Source organism: Fukomys damarensis, unplaced genomic scaffold (assembly GCF_012274545.1).
Source record: "Fukomys damarensis isolate Sample0158 unplaced genomic scaffold, DMR_v1.0_HiC HiC_scaffold_9, whole genome shotgun sequence".
Classification (NCBI taxonomy): Eukaryota; Metazoa; Chordata; class Mammalia; order Rodentia; family Bathyergidae; genus Fukomys; species Fukomys damarensis.
Window position 1 is genome coordinate 16,162,499 of NW_022900921.1, and position 25,813 is coordinate 16,188,311.

Genomic DNA, 25,813 nt, shown 5'->3' on the forward strand with positions numbered 1-25,813 from the left:
TCCTTCCTGGGTCTGTTGTCGCGCAGGCCGGGAGCTCCCGCGCAGGCCGGGAGCTCGCGCGCACGCCGCCGGGTGATCGCAGACCGAAAATTTTAAGTTTTTACAAAGGCTTTGGTAGCTTTTTCTAAAAGCCACTTTGGAAGGGTTGTCGGTGCTGGCTAGATGGTACTATTAGCGAATAGCTATGACTGATAAAATGACTGTTTTGGAATGACTTTTTTTTCAGCCAATTTAGAATCAAAACTATATTTCTCAGAAATTGCATAAGTATTGGTTATTCCATGTTGTTTCAAAGACAGTCTACAATATCTTTATGTCCTTCTACTACCTCTATAATTTTGTGCACAATGAAACAAGAGAATTTTCTCTTTTTTTGTAAATGCTGACACTGATAAAAATACAAACAACAGTTTTTCTCCCATACTCCCCTTTCTACCTAACTCCTTTAAGTATGTATAGAATTGGAATTACAGACAATTCATCAGGAAAGACACCCCTCCATTCTCATTGGTGAATTAGAGCACAGCAGGTGGCAGGAGTATATTTCAAAGTGACACGTATGGAAGAAACTATCAAATGGTCTTACTCTGTAGCAACGTAGCCTCTGACCATCTTACAGTAACCTTATTTTATGCTAGGTTCTTATTCTTTCTTTATTTTCCTATCTCTTGCTCATTCCATAGTGGATTTTAACTTCTCCCTGCAGCCACCACAGTGTAGTACACAAGAGTACAATGGTTTATAGTTATCCCAAGTGTAGAAATAAATTAATTGGTGATTCTAACTTCTCATCTTTCCCTAAAAGATATTTGATGGTTTCTTCTCATAGGCCCAGTGTGTCATCACTTTTCTGCCAAGCATTGGGGCAGCTTTGTTTTTTGTTTGAGCTCTCCGATCTAATCCATTCTGTCTTCTTATATTGAAATTAACAAGGCATATACCTGGAGGCATAGGCTATATCTATAACAGTGAGGCACAAACTAACTTGAACATGAGGTCAATCAAGTGCATAAAATACATCACACAGTTATTCCAAGTCTCATGCTGTGTCTGTAATTGCCCCTTGTTCTGTCATTAGAGCTCCCATACAAGTCATTATTTTGAGTCAGCAGAGCTACAGGGAGTTTTCTTCCTGATGGTTAGTATAAACTTGAATTGATAACATAAATATCTCCCAGCACAAAATACAAGGAGCAGGTATTTAGATTAGATCTAATAAAATGTGCAGCTGTTCCGCCTCTTTATGAATCCTGGCTAAAACAATAATCACAACTTTTACTATGTGTTTTCTTTCAGCAGCTCTGTGCAAGAGAAATTTTGGTTTCTAAATGAATGGACATATACCCTATTAGAATTTGCCTGCCTGCTTTTATCTTGATTGTTTTATTTTGGCCAAGACCAACATTACCCAAGTTTCATGGGAAGTTTGCTTCAGTCAGCATTGTTATAAAAATTATTCCATTTTAGAGTAGAAGGATCATTTATTCATTTGTTTTGTCGGGGGAACTGGTATGAGTCAATGCTGAGATAATATACCAAGTCTGTGGCCTAAGGAGCATTTTTAAAAGTATTACGTTTCCTGGGAAAAGGAAAATTCAAATTTCCTGCTCAGAAGATGGTAGCAGACAGAACTGAGATGAGGCCTGTACAGAAGAATTCAGTGTTATCTTCATGGAGATCTTGCCTCAGACAAAAACAAAATAGCAGAGGGAATGAGAAGGAAAAGCCGAAGTGATTTGGAAATGTTTGCTTTCAAATGCAAACACTATTGTTTTAAAACTGACCAAATTAGATGAATTAATGTCCCCAGGGTCCAATTGCTTGGAACTGGGAAAGATATAGTATCTCTTTGAATATCTTTTTCTAATTGTGAAATGAACAGATTAGACTAGAACAAATATGTTACGGTAGAAGGAAAGCAAAGACATTAGAACTCTTCATGTAGCCTCACCAAATTTAAAGGTCATAATGAAGTTGTAAAACTTGTAAAATTATTCCTGTGAATGGTTAGGATTTATATAAACATAGTACACAAATAAATTGATATATGCTTCATAAACATTTAGTTAATGTCCATACAGAAAAATAGCCATACCCTGGAAGAATAAAGGGTAATCTTTTAGGAAAAGGCGCCAGTACAGACCGATAGACTCAATAAATAGATGAAAAATATATTTTTGGCTTTATTTGTGTTTGTTTCGAGATCAGCCTGTGTTATATTTTCAGGAACTTCTTTGATATATGAAGTGCTTTAAAATTCCAGGTGCCTGCCACAAAGCATTTAAACTTGTGCCCATTTTTACTGTCTTGTGGACTTAGAGAAAGATGTGTTTCTAAATGTTCTTCATGTCTGTTGTTGCATGTCATTGTCATCCCTATCAGGGTCTCAGTACATTTATTCCTTCTGTTGAGTTAGTTTCTGTTCATGCAGCCTTTGGGATGTGTGTGTGTGTGTGTGTGTGTGTGTATGAAGATGCATCCATACCAATGAATATTTCCTTGCACTAGCATTATTGCTATGGATTGTATCACATTTGTGCTTTTGTGAAATATAGAGGAAGAACATTAGTTCAGGGTGAGGGATTCACTGAAAGGAAGTTAAATTTTAAAGAATCAAGCTCATGGACATGTAACCTACTTTTCTACCTCAGTTTTTTCTTTTTTTTAACGGGGATATAAGATTGTACTATAAAATAAGCTCTAAATCATATTATCAGTTTTACTGTTAATATTATGAATGTTATTGTTATCTCTGGCCTTGTCACTGCATAAATTGTATAGAAACACAAAGCGTTAACATGAGTCAAGAGTGTGTTTCCACAACATGGAAATGCTTCCCCTCTCATTTTTTATCAAAACAAATTTCTTTTTTGTTACTCTATGTTAGGGTCATTTTTTTCTTAATTGAATATGCTTGAAGACCTATTTTTCTCAAACATAGACACTACCACTGGGCTCAGGGTGGAGACCTGCCAGGGTGCTCACCCTCTCCTTACATCCTCTCAGGCTCATACATAGTCTTCCAGGAAAGCCCAGCCTTGTGCTAAACTTGAGCTCCCTTTTGTACCCATTTTTTGGTTTTGTTTGTTTGTTTGTTTTTGGTACTAGGGATTGAACTCGGGTCCTTGCACTTGCCAGGCAGGCAGCAGAACCATTGAGCTAGATCCCTGGCCCTTGTACTCATTTTAAAGTACTGTATCATGGCCTGGTATATTTGATTCTTTTCTGAGGTCGTTACATTCTCCCCAGATTAGGACTCATCTTATCCCAGTGGTCTTAATGCCAATAGAATATCTTCAGTAGGTGGCTTCCCTTTCAGGAGCAAGGCTATTTTAATGATCTCAGGGCTGTGAATACTCAGAGAGGGCCATGTGATTGCTCCTCATTTGTTGACTTCTGATTAGTGAATAAAAACATCCAGTGGATATTTCATCCTCTTAATGCTTTACAAAAGTCCTCTGTTATTAAGTTGAATGCTGGTGTTCTATAGATAACTTGAGTTATTTTGCCAAAAGGGTAAAAATCCATATTTGTGAAATGTTACAAACTGCTTCCCTCAGAGTGACTTGGTTATTTATAGACAAAGAACACTGGTTACTAAGCCAGAGTAGAATTTAGTAAAAGAATCTGGGGTAGCTCAGGATATGGAGAAATTCTAAACCACTAAGCCCTGGCAAAAGGGAATCCCAGTAGCAGGAGGAAAACTGTGATGCTTCATGGCTGTCATGTTTTTTGAAAAACTATTTATCTGCTAAAAAGTGGCAGATTCTTAGGCAGTAGAACCTCATTGGCCAAGATGGGGTCATGTGTTCACTAGTTTGGGAGAGGTGGGTACAACCAGAGCTCTGGGTTGGAAAATCTCAATGCCAGCAGCATATTGTTCCCCAAGGAACAATGGGGTAATGAGGGAGGCACAGAAAACAGAGGTGCACAACGCATCTCCCTTTTGAAGGGCCACCATGAGACACAGTAGCTCCAAACTGTCTCTGCAGTAGAGAAACCTATTCAACCTCATTTAACCTAGGCTTTTTCCTATTTTCATTTAATTTCTGATTGAAATTAAACATCTGTATTTATGGGGTACCATGTAATACTTTGGTACACGTACACATTTTATATCCTCAAATCCACACATATACTCCTCAAACTTTATCATTTCTTTATGGTGAAGACTTCTAATTCTTTTTTGTAGCTTTGGAATATAGAGTATATTATTCACCAGGTGTGGTGCCACACGCTGGTGATTCCATCACTTTGTGAGGCTGGGGCAGAAAGATCACAAGTTGGGCAACTGAGTGAGTCCCTGTCTTAAAAAAAGTAAAAAGAGAAAAGGACTGGGGTGTAGGATGTAGTTCAGTGCGAAAGCCCAAGTTCAAACCCAAGTACTGCAAAGAAATGCATTGTCAGTATCTCTGGTCACTGCTATGCAATTGCAAAACCCCAGTGCTTGATCTTATCTCACTACAACTTAGTAAATGTTGACCAAGCATTCCCCATCTTTCCTTCCTCTCCAGTCTTCCCATTTTGGACAATGATCATTCAAATCTCTACTTCTATGTGCTCAACCTTTGCAATTTGATCTGAGTGATATCATGGTGTATTTGTTAGTCTGTGCCTGGTCTATTTCACTTAATATAATGACCTCAGTTTCTTTTTGTTGTTGTTGTTTCTGTGTAATATCTTGCCCTCAGAAAAAACTAGCACTCCTTTGATTAGCCCCCTGGAAATGGCAGGATATTGCTTAATCATTGCTCTTGGAATTTTGACTTGATTCCTCCTATGCTCTGAACAACTATTTTCTAATCCTTTGATAGGACTGTACTGACAACTTCTCAGATTTTAAATAAGTAATGTGGGGCTAGAATACAGCTCAGTGTTGGGAAATATGATTAGTGTGTGCAAGGCCCTGAGTTCATCTTTAGTACACATACAAACGCAAAATAAAAATCAAACCAAAATAAACAACTAAAAGTAACCAAAGAAAACATCCAAACCGTTGTTAGTGGTGTAGAATTTGCTTCTTAATCATTTTGAAGTAAAAGAAAAATTGCTTCTATGGGATAATGGCTTCAGTGTCATTCTCCTGGTCTGTGGTCCACCCATTTTTGAAGTCTCTCTTGTTGGAAAGTCCTTTGGATTCTCTGGCTCACCTTTGAGCACTCCACTGTCAGCTTTTAAACCTTGCCTGTGTGTGGCTCCTGACAGAGGCTTCTTTCTTACGGCTGTTTTTCTATTTGCTGTTGACCTTGAGCCCTCCTGGTGACTCAATTGGACATACTCTGTAAATGCTGCCACTCACAAGGTGCCCCACACCTGCCCTGCGTCTCACCGCTGTCTCATTCTTTTGTGCATGTGTCACTTTACTTATTGATTACTTAATCTTTCTTCCATGCAGGGTCCTGAAAAGTTCTACTTTTTTAGGTTGTTTCAGGATTTGACTTGTAATAGCAAATTCTGAATTGGCAGTAACTCTGGAAGGGGAGAGAGATGATTCACACAGATTTTGACAGTAATAACTGTTTATCAAATGTGAGACTATCCAGTATTCTGGGCAAAACTAAAAACTTCAAATTCTAAAATACAAGCCAGACATGCGTTCACGAATAAGGCTTGTTTAGTGACTGCTGACTGAATCTTTAGTTACCATTTGATAATTATTTAAATGGTTATTAAACAGTGATCATCGTTTATCGGGAGGTGGGTTATATACATCCGTCAAACTGGTTTCGGAGATTTTCTTTCTGTCATTTTCCCACAGCCCATCTCTCTTTCTGCTCTAGTATTATATTTCTTTGCTTTAAAATTGGAAGAGAGATATATAAATTGGTTACAGGAAATGGACACACCCACCCTTTCTCGTCAAGGCCAACATTGCCTATTATTTTATTCAACCAAAGTCCTAGAACTAAAAATAAATATATGAAAAAGAAAGAAAAACATTTCCCATTCTGATTTTTGACAGTTTTCTAGTGACATATTTTTCTATGATATACTGACAGATGATGTAATTGAAAGGACTTCCTGTCCCTGTCTTTGTGCTACCAATTATCTAATCTTTACTAATCGACACCTAAACTTTCACTGCATTGTATCAGTGCACAGTGTTTCAGTTTCACTTTTATTCTCTCACAGTGGATCTGCCTTAAATGTAGTTCCTGACTTCAGTTTAGGAGAAGGAAGAGGTTGCTGAATGATCAGGGAAAAGCCCCAAATGTTATGGGAAATTTGATACTTCCTATATTTCTTTCTGACCCATGAAACAGATGTCATATTTTTTATTATGAATTTATAAATGACAGAAAACATTTTGGGCCATTTCTGGGTTCCCACCATTATGTCAAGACCTTGACATTTATTTCTTATTTAATGTTCATAACCAATCAAATAAATAAAGGTTGCAGAGCTCACTAGTTGCTCATACATATGGATTCTCTTCTATTTATTTTTGTTATTAGAACCAAACCATAGCTGAACATGCAGCCAACCAGTCTAGCTAGAACTTCTCCTGCAGCTAGTATGACCATATGACTAAATTCTTACTAATAGCAAAAAAGTAAAACTGATTTGCACAGATCCTAGGTCTAAAAAAATTTTTTTTGATCCTTTCCTTTTACTATCTGATGCAGAGAAAACCACTCCCATATTTAATACGGGGTTTAAACAAAGTTTATGTTCATTCATAATTATGGAGTTGACAGTTTGGGCTGAGACTGGCTCATGAATTTTTCTGGTATTCGATGAGCATATGTTTGTGGGACTGTGAGGTGACTCTCAGCTGGGGCAAGAGGTCTCTTTCTTTATATAGAAGGCGACTTGCCCTTGTTTACATGATGGTTTTCCAGGTATCAAAAGAGCAAGCGGCGGAGTACAAAGCCTCCGGAGGCCTAGCTTCAGAATTTGCACATATATCACTTTTGCTGCCTTAAGCCATAAGACACACAGAGACTCAATGGCAGAGAAATAAACTATATGGGAGTCACTGCAAAATTATACTGTAAAGAGGCACGAATACAAACAAGAGAGAAGAATTGTGAGAGGTTTCCATGGTTTACCTCATCTCTTTTTTGTTTTCCCACTAGATGGAATATATATATAGTATGTGATCACAAGAATGTAACTTTTTTAAAAAATGGGCTTTATATATTAAGAATGGAAAAGTAACAGGCTAGAAGGAGCCTTGTACTATAGAGCTATGATACTGGAGTGTGATACTCAAATTATTTGAGAGAGAAATAAACTATTTTGTTTCAGTTAATGTTATTTTATAGTGTGCTGTTGCAGTTCAACTGGAATCAAAATGATTACATTCATTTTGCAGATTATAAAACTAAGTTTGAGAGAGAGTGAAGAAATTGTCTAAAGTCACCCAGGAGCTAAATAATCAGCACCATTTGACTCAGGTGTATCTGATTTTAGAGACCAGTGATGTAAGTATTCTGCTATATTTGGATGTTGCAGCAGTACTGACTTTTTTTTTTACCAAAAAGGAATAAAACTTGGAAGTTCTGTTTTTATCTTTGGTAGAAGTATATGGCTTCTGTTAGGTTGGTCCACTAAATTTGAGTTCTTAGTTACTTACATGTAGTTCAGAATACATTTGGCCTGTGCAATTAAGTAAAGATAACTGAAGCATGAACATACTAGTGCTTTGACCAACCTTGTGCTTCATCACTTAGATATTTATGTGGAATAACCAAAGCCAATTTCAAATAGTCAGCCAACCAAAGGAGAGAGTATTTACAAAAGAGATGAAATTTCATCTAATGTTATGATAGTGTACATCTGAGACTTGAGGGTTATAGCAAAAAGATTCTATATTTCTCCATTCTTGTGACAGAAATTACAAAATAAATAGAAAGCGGCACCAACACAGTATGTATTGGCATTCACAGTGAGGGACACCTTAATTATGTGGGATTAAATCACTCCTGGTTTGTATCTGTGATGGCATATTCCACCATTCTAATCAAGTTTAAGACTGTATCACTTTGGGCACTTACATGGTGATGCAGTTGTGAATGAAACGTCACTCCTTGTTGAGGTTTGATTTTTGTCATCATTTTCACTTTTTGGCTTAAAAAACCCGAACCCAGGGCCTTGCACATATTAGCAAGTGCTCTGCCACTAAACCATACCCTCAGCTTCTTCTAGAAGTTCGATTTTTCTCTGGGTCACAGTAAAGGAAACTGATAATCTAAAGCAACTGATGACCAGTACTTAGCATCCTTATGCTTTGGGATATTGCATTGCTCCTTTGGCTTGCTCCAGAAATTTAAAACTAGACATTTCTATATCCAAGTGATGGTTTTTCTATGTGAAGTTATTAGAGGGTGAAAAAAAAAAGACTCACTACTACTTATGTACAGAACTGCGAATCTTCTACAATTTCTTTCAATCTTTTGTGTATATGATGAGCTAGAATAACCTCCCTGAACTGAATTATCCTTCTGTGGTATGGTTCAGTGAGTACCATTATATTTCAGCACAGCTTGAGTGATTTTTAATGCCAAAAACATCAGCAAGGAATACAAATGTTACAAAAACATTGAAACAATACCATAAAAAAGCCCAGGATCATAAATACTTTACTTTGCAAGGTCCCAGAGGTCAAAATAGCAATACCATGGGAAACTAAAATGCTGTGAGAGCCTCTCTATATCCAAGTGATGGTTTTTCTATGTGAAGTTATTAGAGGGTGAAAAAAAAAAGACTCACTACTACTTATGTACAGAACTGCGAATCTTCTACAATTTCTTTCAATCTTTTGTGTATATGATGAGCTAGAATAACCTCCCTGAACTGAATTATCCTTCTGTGGTATGGTTCAGTGAGTACCATTATATTTCAGCACAGCTTGAGTGATTTTTAATGCCAAAAACATCAGCAAGGAATACAAATGTTACAAAAACATTGAAACAATACCATAAAAAAGCCCAGGATCATAAATACTTTACTTTGCAAGGTCCCAGAGGTCAAAATAGCAATACCATGGGAAACTAAAATGCTGTGTGAGAGCCTCTCAGGAGAAAAAAAACACACATACACACACAATTGTGGTTTACTCTCACAATGCACAAAACCATTTTCTGAATCTATTTTAGGCTTGATTAATAAAGAAAAAAGCATTTGCTGTAGCAAAAACGTATGAAGTTATTCATCTGCATGTTTCCTTATTTGGCTTTAATTGCAATCTAAATTAAAAGAGAATTACAGCCTGTGAAAAAGGAAGATGACTTTTATATTTATTATATCATTAACCACACAGAAGAACATGGCGTGCAGATAGGAGCTGGCTGAGGAATTGAGTGTGGACAGTTAAACCATCAAAAACTGTGGCTTAAAAACGAAGTCTCAATATCTGGAAAATTCAGTCTTACTGAGTGTCATTTGCGAGATTGTGCTACAAGTGTATGTAAAGGGAGTCAGAGAAAAAAAAAAGAACAAAAAACATCTCTTTGAAAGATCTGTGTAAAGAGTTGTGAAAAGCCACTCTTTGTTCATATGATGATACCCAGGTATATCCTAGCTCCTGCAGGATCTGCCCTATGGGTCATACCCTCCCTCATTCACTGCTTCCTGGGAAATGTGTCAGTTTCAACTGTAATTTCAACCAAGTATTTCTAATACAGAGACATGGCCCACATGCTTGAAAATAATAGTTTAGCAAAGAAAATGACTTTGTGAGGGCATTTTGTGATTTTAGAGACTTGTGTATTCTGTCAACCTTCTTTTTTCCCATTTCACAAATATTTATTTGGGTTTTTTTAATACTTCCTTTATATTTTAGGTAGCTTGTTTCATGTAACGTCAGTATCAGTGAGTTTCATCTCATTTCAGCTTCATTTAAAAAAATATAACAAGTAGTTTGAGAAGAATTTTGTTTATATGGTCAGTTGATTTGAGACAAAGATACAAGCACAAGTCAATAAAGAAAGAGTCTTTTTGAAATATGGTACTGGAACAATAGGACACCTTTGTGTGAAAAAATTTCATATCTTCCATCTTGTATGCAAATTTCTCCAAATATTTCTGAGATACAAAAGTAAAAGATTAAAGTATAAATTTTAAAAATAAAATATAAGAGAAAATCTTTGTCATGTAGGCCTAGGCAAGTATTTCTTAGATGTCATATCAAAACACAGTCGTAACATAAGTAAATGATACATTTTGCTTCATCAAAATTGGAAAATTTGCATTGTGAAAGGCACTGTTAGGTAAATGAAAATTTGTTGGCTGAGTGTGTTTACATAACACACACTGACAAGAATTATATTGAGAATATGTGTACAACTTCAAAACACAATAATAGGGAAATAGCTCATTTAAAGATGTGGGCAGAGGTTTTGAGTAAAACAGCTCATTTAAAAATGTTGTCACATATAAGTGAAATGTGTCATTTATCTTTCTGTGCCTGGCTTATTTCACTTAATATAATGACCCCTAGTCCTTCCATGTTGAAAGAAATGGCAGGACTTTGTCTTTTTTTATGCTTGAATAGTATTTCATCTTCTATATGTACCACATTTTTTTTATCCATTCAACAGATGATGGACAGTTATATTTTTGCATTTCTCCGCTAGTGTGACTAGTGCTGTAATAAATAGGGGAGTGGAAAAAAAAGCTGGAAAGTATTTTAAATGTTTTTAACCACAAGGAAAGGATAAATGTTAGAGGGGATGAATACACCTACTTTGATTTGAACATTACACAGTATATAAATGTATAGACCATTCCATGGTAACCCATGAGTACGTATGATCTTTATGTATGAATTAAAATAATATGGGCAAATGTTTTATACAGGAATATACATGATTTAAAAAGGACATGAAAAGATGTTCTAGTTATTAGGAAACTATAAATTATAATTATAAACTGTAATGTATTATATATCTGGTAAAATATTTTAATAAAACCTAACAAAACCCAGTGGTAGTGAGTATGTAGAATAATTGAAATTCTTGTACATTTCTGTGAGAATGAAAAATGATTCAGGCTGGGGATTTAGCTCAGTGGTTCGGTGGCCTGCCTTGCAAGCGCAAGGACCCGAGTTCAATCCCCAGTACCCCCCACCAAAAAAAAAAGAAAAAGAAAAAAGATTCAGACACCTTGGAAAACAGTTTTATCAGTTACTTATACAATTGAAAAACGTGCTTACTATATGGCCCAGCAACCTACTCTAAAGTATTTAAGGCAAATGAAAACTCGCGTTTTTCATAGATTTTTTTGTAATCAAAGTCCAGAAATAAATTAGTAAATTGACAAAGAGTATGGTATATAGATTCAGTGGAAAAGTACTCAATTAAAATAAATGAAAAGCCGGGCATGGTGGCACACACCTGTAATCCCAGCACTCGGGAGGCTGAGGCAGGAGGATCGCTGGGAGTTCAAGACCAGCCTGGGCTACATAGTGAGTTCCAGGTCAGAATCAACTACATAGTGAGACCCTGTCTCAAGAAACAAAACAAAACAAAAAAATAAATGAACTAATGATTCACATACATATATATATATATATATATATATATGTAAATCTCACATACATTGAGATAAATAAAAGAAGCCAGAATCAAGACTACAAATTGTGTGATTCCATTCATATTACATTGAGTTTGACATTTTAAAAAAATTACTAATTTTGAGTATAAAAAAATTTTTTTTTTGTACCAGGGATTGAACTCTGGCCCTTGAGCTTGTGAGGCAGGCACCGGAACCACTGAACTAAATCCTAGCCCTCACATTCAGATAAAAGCAGAATATAAGACAAGCACCAGTTGTTGCTGGGTGGGTTTTTGAATATGGTGGGGATAATACGGACTTCAAAGAGTCCAGCAAATTGTTAGAGGAGATAGAACTGTAGTATGTGTTTGGATGGTTGTGGTAGTTATACAACTGTCTTTTCAAACTCATAGAATCTTATGATAAAAGATATTTTACTTACATGTAAATTATAACTGAATAAATGAAATATATAAGGCAATTAAAAATCAGCCATTAGTGTTAATCATCATGATAATAAACATGCAAATCCATGAATCTAATGAAATTATTATTTCATCAGATTTTTAGCACATACGTCCTTGTGAGATAGTTACGTATTTGTGTCGATGAGGGTGGTGTAGTAGGACACTGAGGGTGGAAAAGGAATATACAGTATTAGAAATATCTTATTTCCTCTTCTCCCCATATTGTTGCATTTGAAATATACCCTAATTATTTAGTCATTTTAATTTTCAAAAACTAAAATTCACCTTACCCATAGTGATGTGCAAGCAAATGTATGAATCCTGATTCCATCTCCATCATCCATCACATTCTGATTTTCCAGCTTATCCATAGAAGTATTCAGTAGCTCAGAAATCCTCAAATGAGCCTTATTTACCTTCCGTGGTATGTATAACTTTACTAACTTGAGGTCTACCTGGAATCCTGTCACTTTCTTGTCTACCTGGTGAACCATTCTCTATATTGAGGTCCTAGAGATTCCCACCTTCTCAAGGAAGTGCTCAGTCCTCTTTGATCAGGTCTGTGGACATTCCTCAATTCTTTCACATATCACATTTTGTGTGGTGATTTCATTCCATGTGTATGTTCCCTAGCTACAGTGGACACTAAACAGAACACTTTGTATAATAATTATATCTTTTCAGCTCCTAATATAGTGCATATCAGAGCGGGTGCTTATTCTATTTTCCATGAATTAATGAACAAAAATACTGTCTTAGAAAAAATACAGTGTTTGCCAAAGTACCATATATTTTAATCATTTTAGTGTTTGCTTCCAAGTTGGATAATAAATATATGCATACTCTGATTCATCTTCTTTTGCACGGGCTCAAGGAGAAAAGAGTATAACATCTTAAAATGTGCAGTTTTAAATCTTATGAAAAACTGAAAAAATGGAAATGTGAAATTCTCCAGTGGCTTCGATTCCTAAGGTTTCTTAATTTTAGGAACATTAACATTGCTTTCATTTAGGATAGTTGGAATTGGGTCTGGCTGCTCAGAAATGGTGCGATATGACTTCCCCGTTATTTGTGGGTCTACTTTCTGTGGATTCAGTTACCTATAGTAGTGAACTGTGGTCCAAAAATACTAAATGAGGAAATTCCAGAAATAAGCAATTCATAAGTGTGAAATTGCTCAGCGTTTTGGGTAGTTATGGCTTGTGTTTAGATGTCCCCCCAAGCTTCATGTAGTTGAGGTGGAGCTTTCTTTTTCAGAAATGGCTGAATCTGAAATGTGTGATGCTGAAATTAAGGACATGTGATTACTAAAGCACCGCATATGACTGACTGGTTTGGCACCCTCCTAAGCCCAGTACTCTGGGTGGGGAAAAAGGGGCAGAAAGATGCTGTAAAGGCCCCTTGTTTGCTGCCTTCTGCCATCATGAACTGTTCCCCTCTGCTGTGCCACCCTGCCAGGGAGCCAGCACTTATGGGCAGAAAGCTCTGTGGACTGTGAGCTGAGTAAACCTGACCCCTTTAACTTTGGGTGTTGGCTTCTTTGTCTCAACAAGGAGAGAAAAGAGACTAACACAAGAAGCGTAATTAAATCTCATGCCACACTACTCTGTCCTGCTTAAGACATGAATCATCCCTTTGTTCAGTGTACCTATGCTGCTGCATAAACTACTGCTTACCCAGTAGCTGTATAATAGCTGTCTCAGTTATTAAATCTACTTTTGGAATATGATAATGTTTGTGTTCAACTAAGGTTCATCTTGAGGGAGCGGTAGCCCTGGGGGGGGTGAATATCAAGCGTGTGAGAACATATTTATATAACTTTTATTACAGTATATTGTTATAATTATGAGAATTTATTAGTTATTACTGATAATCTCTTATTATACCTAATTCATATGAAATTTCATTATAGGTGGGAAAGACAGTATGTATAGGATTTGGTATTATTCATGATTTAAGAATACAGTTGAGGTCTTGGAACATGTTTGCGTCAGATAAAGGGGGATTATTCTATTTTTTTAGTGTTAGAACTTGACTGTCTGCCTAATGGAAAGAATACTCTTAGCCAATTGATTGTTGTCTTTTTATTCATCGGTATGTAATATACAAAGCCTGGTGAAGCAAGAGGTGTGATTATTTACAATTCCATGTGCAACATGGCCTTTATTAATCAAGGCCATACAATTATATTATGCTTATGAATAGAAGGAAGTTTGGCATCTATTTTTGATGTGTGGTCAAGGATCACAAATGTACAGAAATGGCTGACAACCCGTGACTGGTGGTCATTACTAATTTAATAAGTAGTCTTCAAAGCTCTTGCAGATACAAAAGAATCTGAAGTTACATGTGTAATATGCAGCGTGGACAAAATACTTAATTCTATTCACTTTGAAACCTAAGGACAGTTATTAAAATTTCATGGTCAAATTAAAATTTAAGATTAAAACACAAGATCAAAAGAATCCCTTTTGCCCCCATCAGCACTGCTAAAGATCAGCTTTCGGAATAGACTTAGTAGTGTCAATGTCACGTCCTTTCCTCTTGGAGAGCCAGACTAGAGCTAATCAGGTGTGACAAGAGAAGCATTATGTGTCTGTATTTTTCAACTGGGATTTTTTTCATTAGGTTTATCGGTACTTTTTAGGTACATAGTACAGTTACAGTCATCATTGGTATCTCATACCTTTATACAACGTATCTTGGTTCTTATTTTTTCCCCATACTCCTGCCTTCCCTTCACCCCGTATACCCTTCCCTATTTACAAAGACTTTGTTTACTTTTGGGAATTAAAAAATTACTTTTTAATATATATGTCACGGAGTGACAAGGTAGTCAAATTTTGGAGAATAAAATGTGACATGGAGAAAATGTGTGTATCAATGACTGTCTTGGAATTCTGAAAAAATGCATTACTTCATTGCAGAACAAAAGCTGCAACTTGTGCAAACACAGACATGTACAGTCATTTCCACCATTGCCTACTTGTAAATTAAGAAGAAATACTTCGATGTTCCATTTTTGCGACCTTCTTACAAATCATCCAATAAAATATGAGGAGTAACTGAAGCAATCAAGAATAAATCTTTTTAGCTTCTATTCATAATCTCGCACCTGAAATCTGACCCCATCTTCCATAGGAATGAAAGTGTTAGACATGGTTGAGGATAAAAGTCCACCCTCTCCTAGAAATATCTGGAAAAGTTTTTTTCCATTCTGCATATTACCTTTCCATCTTGGATGTTTCCTTTAGTTCGAAGCAATTTTTCAATTTAATATGGTTCTATATGTTGATTCTTGATATTATTTCTTGTGCATCTGAAGTTCTGTTCAGAAAGACCTTGCCTACACTTATGTCTTCAAGAGTTTTACCTATTTTATCTTCTGGCAGATTAAGTGTTTCTTTTTCAACTTTAAAATCTTTGCCCCATTTTTGTTCTACTTTAGTACCTGGGAAGAGATATGTGTGTAGATTCAGTCTTCTACAGGTGTTTAGCTAGGTTTCTCAGTACCGTTTATTAAAAAGTCTTTTTGGGCTGGGGATTTAGATCAGTGGCACTCCACCTGCCTCACAAGCTCAAGTTCCTGCGTTTGGTCCCCAGTACTGCCTCCCAAAAAAGTATTTTTTCCTCTACTGTACATTTTTGGCCCCTAAGACACCCCTAAGAGATATACTCATGGTAAACATGAACAAACAAACAGTAATGAAAATGGAGAAAGAAGATTTAGAATAGGAAGAGATGGCTGGGTAGGCGAGCAAGAGGAATAAAAAAGAATCAGGTGTACTATGTGTCCATACCTTTTTCTAAGTTCAATGTAAACTTCCTGAATGGAAAAACGTCCTATGAAATAAAATATAATAAAAAACATTAGGTAGCTGAATGTGCCTGGGATTATTTCTGCATCCCTTATTCTGTTTCGTTAATCTACATTTCTGTTTTTGTGCTAGTACCATGCTGTTTTTAATTACAGTAGCTTTGTATTATGACTTGAAGTCTGGAATTGAAGTGCTTCCCACTTTTCTCCTGTCGCCCAGCATTGCTTTTGCTCTTCTGTGGCTCTTTTGTTTCCTGTGAATTTTGGTAATGTTTACTCTAGGTTTGTAATTTGGTTGTGATTGCATTAAATCTGTATAATGATTTTTTCAGCTTTAATTGAATTTATTGGTACATTTTAGGGATACAGTAAAGTTACATTCATTGTTGGGATCTTGTACCTCTACATGACAAGTCTTGATTCTCATTTTTGGCCCTTACCTTTGCCCTCCCTTCACCCCCTCCTCCCCTCCCCATCTACAAACACTTTATTTTCATCTTTTCATTATCTCACATTTTTTTTCTTTTCCCTTATTACCCTTCCCCTACCCATCCCACCTTCCTTACACTTTTAGCTCCTTTCTTCTCATTTCTCAATGACAGTAATCTTATTAGGATCTTATGTTTTATTGCAGATTATTCACACCAGGGAAACTATTTGGAAGTATAATGATTTTGACTATATTGGTTCTGCCTATCTAGGAACAGGGGATAACTTTATATTTTCTGATTTTTCTCTTTGATCTCCTTTTTCAGAGTGTTACAGTTTTCATAGTGGAAATCTTTAACTTCCTTGGTTAGGTTAATTCCTAAGCGTCCTGAAGGTTCAAATATTTAGTGTTCTGAGAAGATACTAGAGAGTAGTCTGTAAAAACAAAACACATTGCTATGGATAACTTTGTTTGAACATAGAAAAACCATAAGTTCTTGCCTTTCCCTTTGTTAATTTGTTAAATAACAATAGGAAGTATGAGTGTTTTGGAATTTATAGGCATTATACTTGAATAAAATCTTGCAAAACTAATCATGTAAATTATTTTTAAAAATCAGGATGCTTTTCAGCATGAAAATATGTCTGCTAATATACTAGTCCACATAATAAATGAACCAGTGATACCCAGAGCATACTATGTTATGATATATGGTCTGCCCCCAAATAGTAACAACTGCTGTTCAGTGTTGCACCTGAAGGAATGCATGACCCTAAAGTGCTTTGTATTGTTAGATACATTATATTTAAGGTTAGAGTGGTGGTGCATTCCTATAATTCCAGCATTCTAGGAAAATGAGACAAGGAGACTGCAAGTTTTAATTTAGCAATGGAAATTAAGTGACTTCATCTCAAAATTTAAAAATTTAGAAAAGTACTGGGCATGTTGATGAGTGCACAGGCCCTGCATTAACTCCTCAATAGCACAAAAAGTTGTATTCATTATGAACAGTGTTCTGTTACATGCTAGGGCCGATAAAGTGAATGATGGTGTTTGCCTCTGAAATGTTAGTTCTCATTCCAGCTTTTACAAAGTATTAGTTGTGGAATAATGTAGAAGTTGCTTACCCATCAAATTTCCGGATCATCTTGTGCATTATGTAGATAATAACACCATAAATATACACAGTACTATGCTGTAGAAGAACAAACTGAGAAATTTTTGATGTGACTGGCGCAGTCTACCACCTAGCCAGATGTTTAGTAGATGATAACTATTGATGGAGCATGAAGTCCACACAGATAAACAAATTGAGAATGAGCTAAGCTATTTGCATTGCAACTACTCCGTCAAACCTATTGTCTATAGGAAATGAAACATAAATGCTTAATAAATTCTCACTAAATTAAAAATGAATGGAAATGAGAAATAAAAATTAAATGTTTCATAATATCATATTCTAAATAAACACAGGTTTATTGAATATTTGTTTTCTATTTTAAAAACTCAAAACTGGCTTGGATGAATAAAGGCCAGGATGACAGAAGATAAAATAATGTCATTGTTCTAGTTCTTTACTGGCTTCACATGAAAATCTTCTGGGTTACATTAAATATTGGCACATAGGTACAGGTCCCAATTATTCTGATATTATGGTGTAGGATAGGATCCACCTGTTAAAACTGTAAGTGTTCCGAAGTTATTTAGTGTATTTCCTGTTTAACAACAATAATATATAGGTTATATGCTGAGCAGATAAAACATTGCTTTTCAGAGGAAATAGAGCTGATACAATGGAAATGGATTGGGATGAAAGAATGCTGACAAATTATGATCTAAACATGCTGTTTGCTGAATTCAGCAGTAAATTTATATATATGAGATACTTGAGTCACATATTCAAAGACGTGGGATAGAAGTAAGCCAGATGGGAAGTTCATATTCTATATAAAGTAATGCTATTTCATGGTGGAAATACTGTCAAATGGGCGCACAGTTTCCTGGTCTTTAAATGTTGTAAGAGGAGCCAGAAAGCAAAGTTTTAAATTTTTTCCCTAATTTTTAAATGTTAGATTAATTCTTTTAACCATTTGGTGGTCTACAAGTGTATCTGTAGATCTTGTCTAGCTGTTGTATTGTTAATGTCAAAAGTCAGGAAATGATGGCTGAGTGGTGAAATTGAACTTGCTACCTGTATTTATATAGCATATTAGAGAAGGATAATGTGTACAGTATATTATTGATTAAAAATCAATATATCTTGTGGTGGTAAACTTTTTAAATATAAATTTCAATTTGGAATATGGCCACATTTATTAGTTTACATATTACCTATTGGTTTTCATTCTATGAAATAGTAGTTGTGCAAAAGACTCTATTCTTTTTATGGTACGTGTGCTATAAATTATAGTGATGCATCCATAACTTGACAAGACTACAGATGATACTGTTATAAAATGTTGCTTTCATTTACTTTTAGCATATATCCATTATATAAAAATTAGAAAAAGTGACTTCAAATGTGTGGTAGCCGAATTGTGTCAATGGTGTCTACATCCTCGTTTCTGGAACTTGTACATCCTCTTCCATGACAGAAAGGAATTTGCAGAAGTATATGCTTACACTGAGGATTATAAGATGGGAATACTGTTCAGAATTTCTTGGTGTGTCTAATAAAAATCACAAGGGGCCTTATAGGAAGGAACTAGAAAAGTAAGACAGAGAGAGAGAGAGAGAGAGAGAGAGAGAGAGAATTAAAAACAGTGCAAGAGAGAGAGGAATGATGCAAGCCACAGGCCAAGGTATTCCAGAATCCTATAGAAGTTAAAAGAACAAGGAACATATTCTCCCCTGCAAGGTGCAAAAGGGATTGGCCCTGCTGTTATCTTGGATTAGGCCTGTAAGACTTGTTTCAGAACTCTGATTCCCAAAACTATCACAGAATAAATTTGTATTGCTTTAAACTATAAATTTTGGTAATTTTGCTAATTACAGCAAACACAGGAAACTAATATAGAACACCACGCTTTTAAAGCACAGTGCAGTAAAAATTATTTTATATTGAATTTGATGGCAAAACTTGGGCTGATTTTCCAGTGCCTCTACAGATGTGCTAAAAATCTGCAATATAAAATGACACTACTAGAATAAACACTCTCACAATATTCCCAGTGTATAGGAAAGCACTGGTCAGGAAAAATTTAAAAGAGAATAGCTCAACAGAAATAATTTTGCATACTCAATAATGAAGATGAAGTTGCAACAAAAGTAAACTTTGAAGGGCCTCATTTGTTGACCTACCCCCCCCAAAGCTGATGGTGAGTTAAGTCATGTTTATATGCAACAACCAAAGTAATATATTTAGGGAAAGTGGAATTTTATGCCCACTAGACTTTTGGTAAGAACACCTACTTGAAGAGTTGAGCGTGACTAGTGCAACATCTCGCCAACTGGAAAAACTAGGTAAACAGTTTTGAGTGAATATCTTTGTTTATCGGTGAATTGAGTGATATGATATTGCTTAGTTGCTTCAGAAGTCCATCTTCGGGTTTCAAGATATTAAAGAGTAATTTGTGTGGATCATTTACAAGAAGGAATCTTTTTAAAGAATTTAAGAGAACTAATTCAGTGCAACCTGAAGTGGAATCTGCTAAGATGTGTTATAAATGAATATGAAAATATATGTGAAGCAGAAATAGATTTCATTAGGTCAATTTGTAAAACTTACAAAAATGTGACGTATTTATCGTCCTATTTATATTAATTATATTATTAAATGAAAGGTACTTTGAAGAATATACTGTATTAGAATATGTGTTATTAAACTGGTAATGTCAATACTGGATGTCATTCGCACTTCTGGATTTAATAATTGTCTATTTTTGAACAGATGCTGGCTAAATGTCCTGACTTTTTGTAGTCCATCAATCTAATGACTCAAACAAGATAAAGTTGTATTGTAATTGAACTTATCCCTAAGATCAAATGTTTTCTAAAGAACAAAAAACTTTTCAGCTCAGTGTGCTTTGGAAATTACTTTCCTCTTGGAGATTTGATGATGTATAATAAGTTAAACCAGACATTTCAAGGCAAAATAGTAGTTATATGTGAAACTGGTACTGCTGTAATGTTATTTTGACAATAACTAGTATGACTTGAATGACAGGAAGTATCAAGCTGCTTTATGTATTTCTTTTCTGTTGAAAGTTAAAAAAATGAATACCACTTATCTTAGACAAATCCTAGCAGAAGTATTTTTCAAATTCAAAATATACTTATAATAACATTTCCATATCTCAAAGCAAATAAAAAGGAATCTCCACATTTCAAAATGAGTTTTACTGTACAATTGAGGAACTTCCACCTAACCTTTAATTGGAAGTGATTAATCTGTTGTAATGACAAGCTGAATGCTAAGTATCAAAGAGAAGAATCTCATCGAATTTATAAATGCTTTCCAAATAATGAATAGACTCAATTAAAATTATATGCTTATGAATTAACATCTGTGTGAAAAGACATTTTAAAAGATGAAATAGATAAAATCTCATTACACATCACCATTTACAGATGAACATTTACAGGTGATTTTGATCATAGAGAATATCAACTTTGAACCCCACTTAAACATTACCCTTATCCCCAAATAAAAGATTAAAGAATTCAGTATTTTACACTAGTAGACATTTATTACAAAAAATGCTGTTACTGTACTTTAATTTGATCAATCAAAATATATGTAAGTTTAGTTTTTTCTCATTATGTATTTACCTAAGCTTAAAATTTTTGCCTATGGTTCACAAAGCCTAAAGTATTTACTATCTGGTCTTTTACTGGATATTTTGGTGTTGTTTCCACTACTTGGTCTTCATTTCAGCGTCTGAATTAAACTGTATGTGTATATTTTCACTTGTATTGAGTAAAAATATGTGTGCAATTGGGAAGGTAGCTCCACAAATGAAAATTTAGGATGTTTACAAAAGCAGAAAATTTTCTGTGTATGTAAATGAAAATGGACACTAATCCAACCATATTATATTCATTTATTCTGTATCCAGCCACAGAGTTCTTAATTCCCTCTTTATAATTAGCATCTAGAAGTCTGGACCAGGCACGGTACCAAGTGTACCAGTCCTATAAATAAGTAGCAAGATATTTTCTTTCATTGAGTTTATTGGTATATTTTAGGTATGCAGTACAGTTACATTTATCTTTGGGACCTTGTACCTTTACATGACAGATCTTGGTTTTCATTTTCCCCAAACCCCTGACCTCCCTTCACCCTCTCCACCCTTCCCTATTTACAAAGACTTTGTTTCCATTATTTCATTTTCTCATATTTCTTTTCCACTATTTCCTTTCCCCTACCCTTCCCACTTCCCCTATGCCTTTAGTCCTTTTCTTCCTCTTTCACATTATTAAGTTATACAATTTGGATCTTGTTTACACTTTTAGTTTTTCACACCAGAGAAAGTATTTATTATTTATGTGAGTGTTCTTATTTATTTGTCTTAAGAATATGGCGTCACTATGTATCCATTTAGCTAAAAATGTCTCTAGTTTTTCATTCTTTGTGGCTGTGTAGTACTCCATTTTATAGAAAAACCACATCTTCTTTATCCACTCTCCAACTGATCAGCAATTAGAATATTTCCAAGTTTTAGCTAGTAGCAAGATATTTGATGGTGACGTGAAGATTCCTTTCTAGATTCTCCAGGTGTTATGGCTGCCATGAAAAAACTGACTGTCTTATCATTTCTTTGGAATTCTCTTTAGCAGCTGAAATTTGTTCTCCCCAGGTACCTGAAAGGCTTGAGAAGCTAGAGAATCAATATTTCCATTGAGGGTCTCTCAGCCAATTATTTCTCTAATAGGGGTGGAATGATCTGAGGCACAGAGGTGCCAAACTGACTCCCAGATTTTGTCTTCATGGGGATTAAAACCCAGTGAATTGGCAAAACAGTGCCAGCTTCCCTGCTCTGTTTCACTTTTGTGAGGCATGTATTCTTCTCTTTCCTATTGCCATCACAAAGCTTCTGATGGCCACTTCTCAAATAAACACTTCATTCAGGATTTCTTTGATGATTCACATACGTAGTAATCACATGGAATCTAGATTTTGAAATATTTTTACAAAATATCTATCTTTCAAAGGAAATCAAGGAAACAATCCTATGTGCTTCAAAAATAGAAGAAACAAAATAAAAGAAGTGAAAAATATTTATATATTGAACACCACTAAACATTGTGAAAATATTAAAGAAAATTCAAATAAATTAAAAGACATTGCATGACTATTGTGAGACTTCATATTGTTAAAATATCCATACTACTAAAAAATTTGTAGATTTTTTCCATCATCCCTATCAAAATCTCAATGATATTTTTTAAAAAATAGAGCCATTTCTTAATGGCCTTTTTTGCAAAAGCTAAAAAATCCATCTTTCAATGGCATTTGTTTTTTTTTTCAGAAATTAAACAAAAATTTAAGGCACCTGAAGTCTCAGTGAATATAATTAATAAAATAATATTTAAAAACAAAGTTGAGATACTCATATTTACTATTTTTAACACATATTGCAAATTTATATTAATCAAAATTCTAGTACTGGCATGAAGTCAGACTTATAAACAAATAGAAGAGAACAGAAAGGACAGACATAAAGCCTCAGGTACAAAGGATTCTTAACAAGTTGTCAAAATCAAAATAAGAACACAGTTTAACAAACTGTTATGGAAAAACTGGATATTCACAATCAAAATATTGAATTGGACCTTTATCTTCTACTATATGAAGAAATTAACTCAAGGTGGATTGAAGACCTAAGCATAACATGAAAGAATGAAATTCCTAACAAGAAAGTCAGGGAAAACCTACATGAGATTGGTTTTGTCAATGATTTCTTGTATATGACACCAAAAAGATACACATGAGCAGTAAAAATAAAACTAAATGCGTGGGGCTATATTAAGAAGCATCAAAAGAAACAGTGAGCACAGTGAAAAATCAACTTATAGAATAGGAAAAGTTTTTATAGTACATGTATTTGATGAGATGTTATATGTATAAATACTAAAAAAACAATTTAATACCAAACCAAAACAATGAATTACCAAAGTTGAATGTAGATGACCTAAAAATTCTAATCAACCCAGTATCAATGAATGAAATTGAAAATGTAATTAAAAACTTACCAACTAAGAAAAGCCCAGGTCCTGATGTCTTCACTGCGGAATTCTACAAGACATTTAGAGAGGAACTACTGACACTACTGTTTAAAGTGTTCAATAAAATTGAAAAGGAAGAAATAATTCCAAATTCAGTCCTGGAAGCAAGCATCACCTTGATCCCCAAAGCAAAGCAAGATCCAGCAGAAAGAGAACTGTAGACCAATCTCACTAATGAACATAGATGCAAAAATCCTCAGTAAAATACTAGCAAATAGGTTGCAGAAGATCCTCAAGAAGGTTATATACCCTGACCTAGTGGGATTCATCCCAGGGATGCAGGGATGATTCAACCTACACAAATCAATAGATGTAATACACTATATTAATAAAGCCAATAATAAAAAAATCATATAATCATCTCAATAGATGCAGAAAAAGCATTTGACAACCCCAAACATGCATTCATTATAAAAATCCTACAGAAAATTGGAATAGGCAGTCTACCTCAGTATGGTAAAGCTCTCTATGAAAAACATACATCCACTGTAATACTAAATGGTCAAAAACTGAAATCCTTTACACTAAATTCAGGAACATAACAAGGATGTGCACTATCAACACTCCTATTCACTATAGTTTTTGAAACATTAGCCATAGCAATTAGACAAGAAAAAGAAATAGAAGGAGTAAAGATAGGAAATGAAGAAGTCAAGTTGTCATTATTTGTAGATGACCTGATACTTTATATAGATGAATCCAAGAACTCCACCAAAAGTATTCTAGTCTTAATAAGCAAACTCAGTAAAGTAGCTGGGTATAAGCTCAGCACACAAAAATCAACAGCTTTCCTGTACACAAAATACAGACTTACTCAGAAAGAATTGGGCAAACAATTCCTTTCATGATAGCATCCAAAAAAAATTGAAATACCTAGGAATCAACCTAACAAAATCAATCAAAAACCTCTGCTCTGAAAACTATAGCACTCTACAAAAAGATTGAAGAGGATATCAGAAAATGGAAAGATATCACTTGCTCCTAGGTAGGAAAATTCAACATAGTGAAAATGGCCATACTTATAAAACTGCTATATAGATTCAATGCTGCAATCCCAATTGAAATCCCAGCAGCATACTTCACAGACATTGAAAAAAAATCCAAAAATTCATTTGGAACAAGAAGTGACCTAGAATAGCAAAAGCAATTCTAGGCACTGAAGACAAGGTAGGGGATATCATAGTCCCCAGTTTAAAACTATACTGCAAAAGAAAGCTACTGTGATAAAAACAGCATGGTCCTGGCAAAGAAACAGACCCGAGGATCAGTGGAACAGATTAGAAGATGCAGAAACAACACCAGACACATGTTCAGCCACTTCATCTTTGACAGAGAAACCAAACACCCTCACTGAAGGAAAGACAGCCTCTTTAATAAATGGTGATGGAAAATTGGGTTTTAACTTGCTGAAGAGTAAAACTAGACCTACTTCTCACCATGCACTAAACTAAAATTTAAATAGATTAAAGATCTAAATATTAAAACAGAAACACTAAACTAGGTGGAAAAGAGGTTAGGTAGAACTCTTGAAGACATTGGTGTAGGAAAAGATTTTATGAATAAAATCTCAGTTGCCCATGAACTAGCACAAACAAACAAGTGGGATCTCTTCTTATTAAAAGCTGCTACACAACAAGAGAAACCACCAAAAGTGTGAAGAGACAATCCACAATGTGGGCAAATTTTTTTACCAGCTGTTCCTCAGACAAAAGTCTACTATGTAGAACATATAAAGAATTTTAAAAAATCAGACCCCCCCATATATAAACATCTAGTTCAAAAATGGGCATCTGAAATGAACAGACATTTCTCAGACAAAGAAGTAGAAATAGTAAGTAAACATATGAAAAAAATATTCTACATCACTGGTCACTGGAGAGATGCTAATGAAAATGACATGGAGATTCCAAGAAAAAATGGCTGCTATCGTGAAATCACCTTACAACAAATGCTGGCAGGGCTGTGGGGAAAGAGGAACACTGTTCCACTGCTGGTGGGAGTGCAGATTAGTGTAACCACTGTGGAAATCAGTATGGCGATACCTCAAAGAACTAGGATTAGGAGTCCCATTTGACCCAGGTATTCCCCTCCTGGGTATCTTCCCCAGTGAATTAAAAAATATACTACAGTGATATACACACATCCATGTGGCACAATTTGTAATAGATAAAACTTGGAAGCAACTCAATTGCCCATGAATGGGGAAGACCAGATAAAGAAAACTAAATTTAGTGTTTTATAAAATTGAGTACCACTACTCAGTCATAAAGAGTGAAAAAATAGAGTCCTTTATAGCTAAATGTGTGCATATTGAGGCAATACTCAAGTGAAATAACTAGAAGACATGTGTAAATATCAAATAGTTTTTCTAGT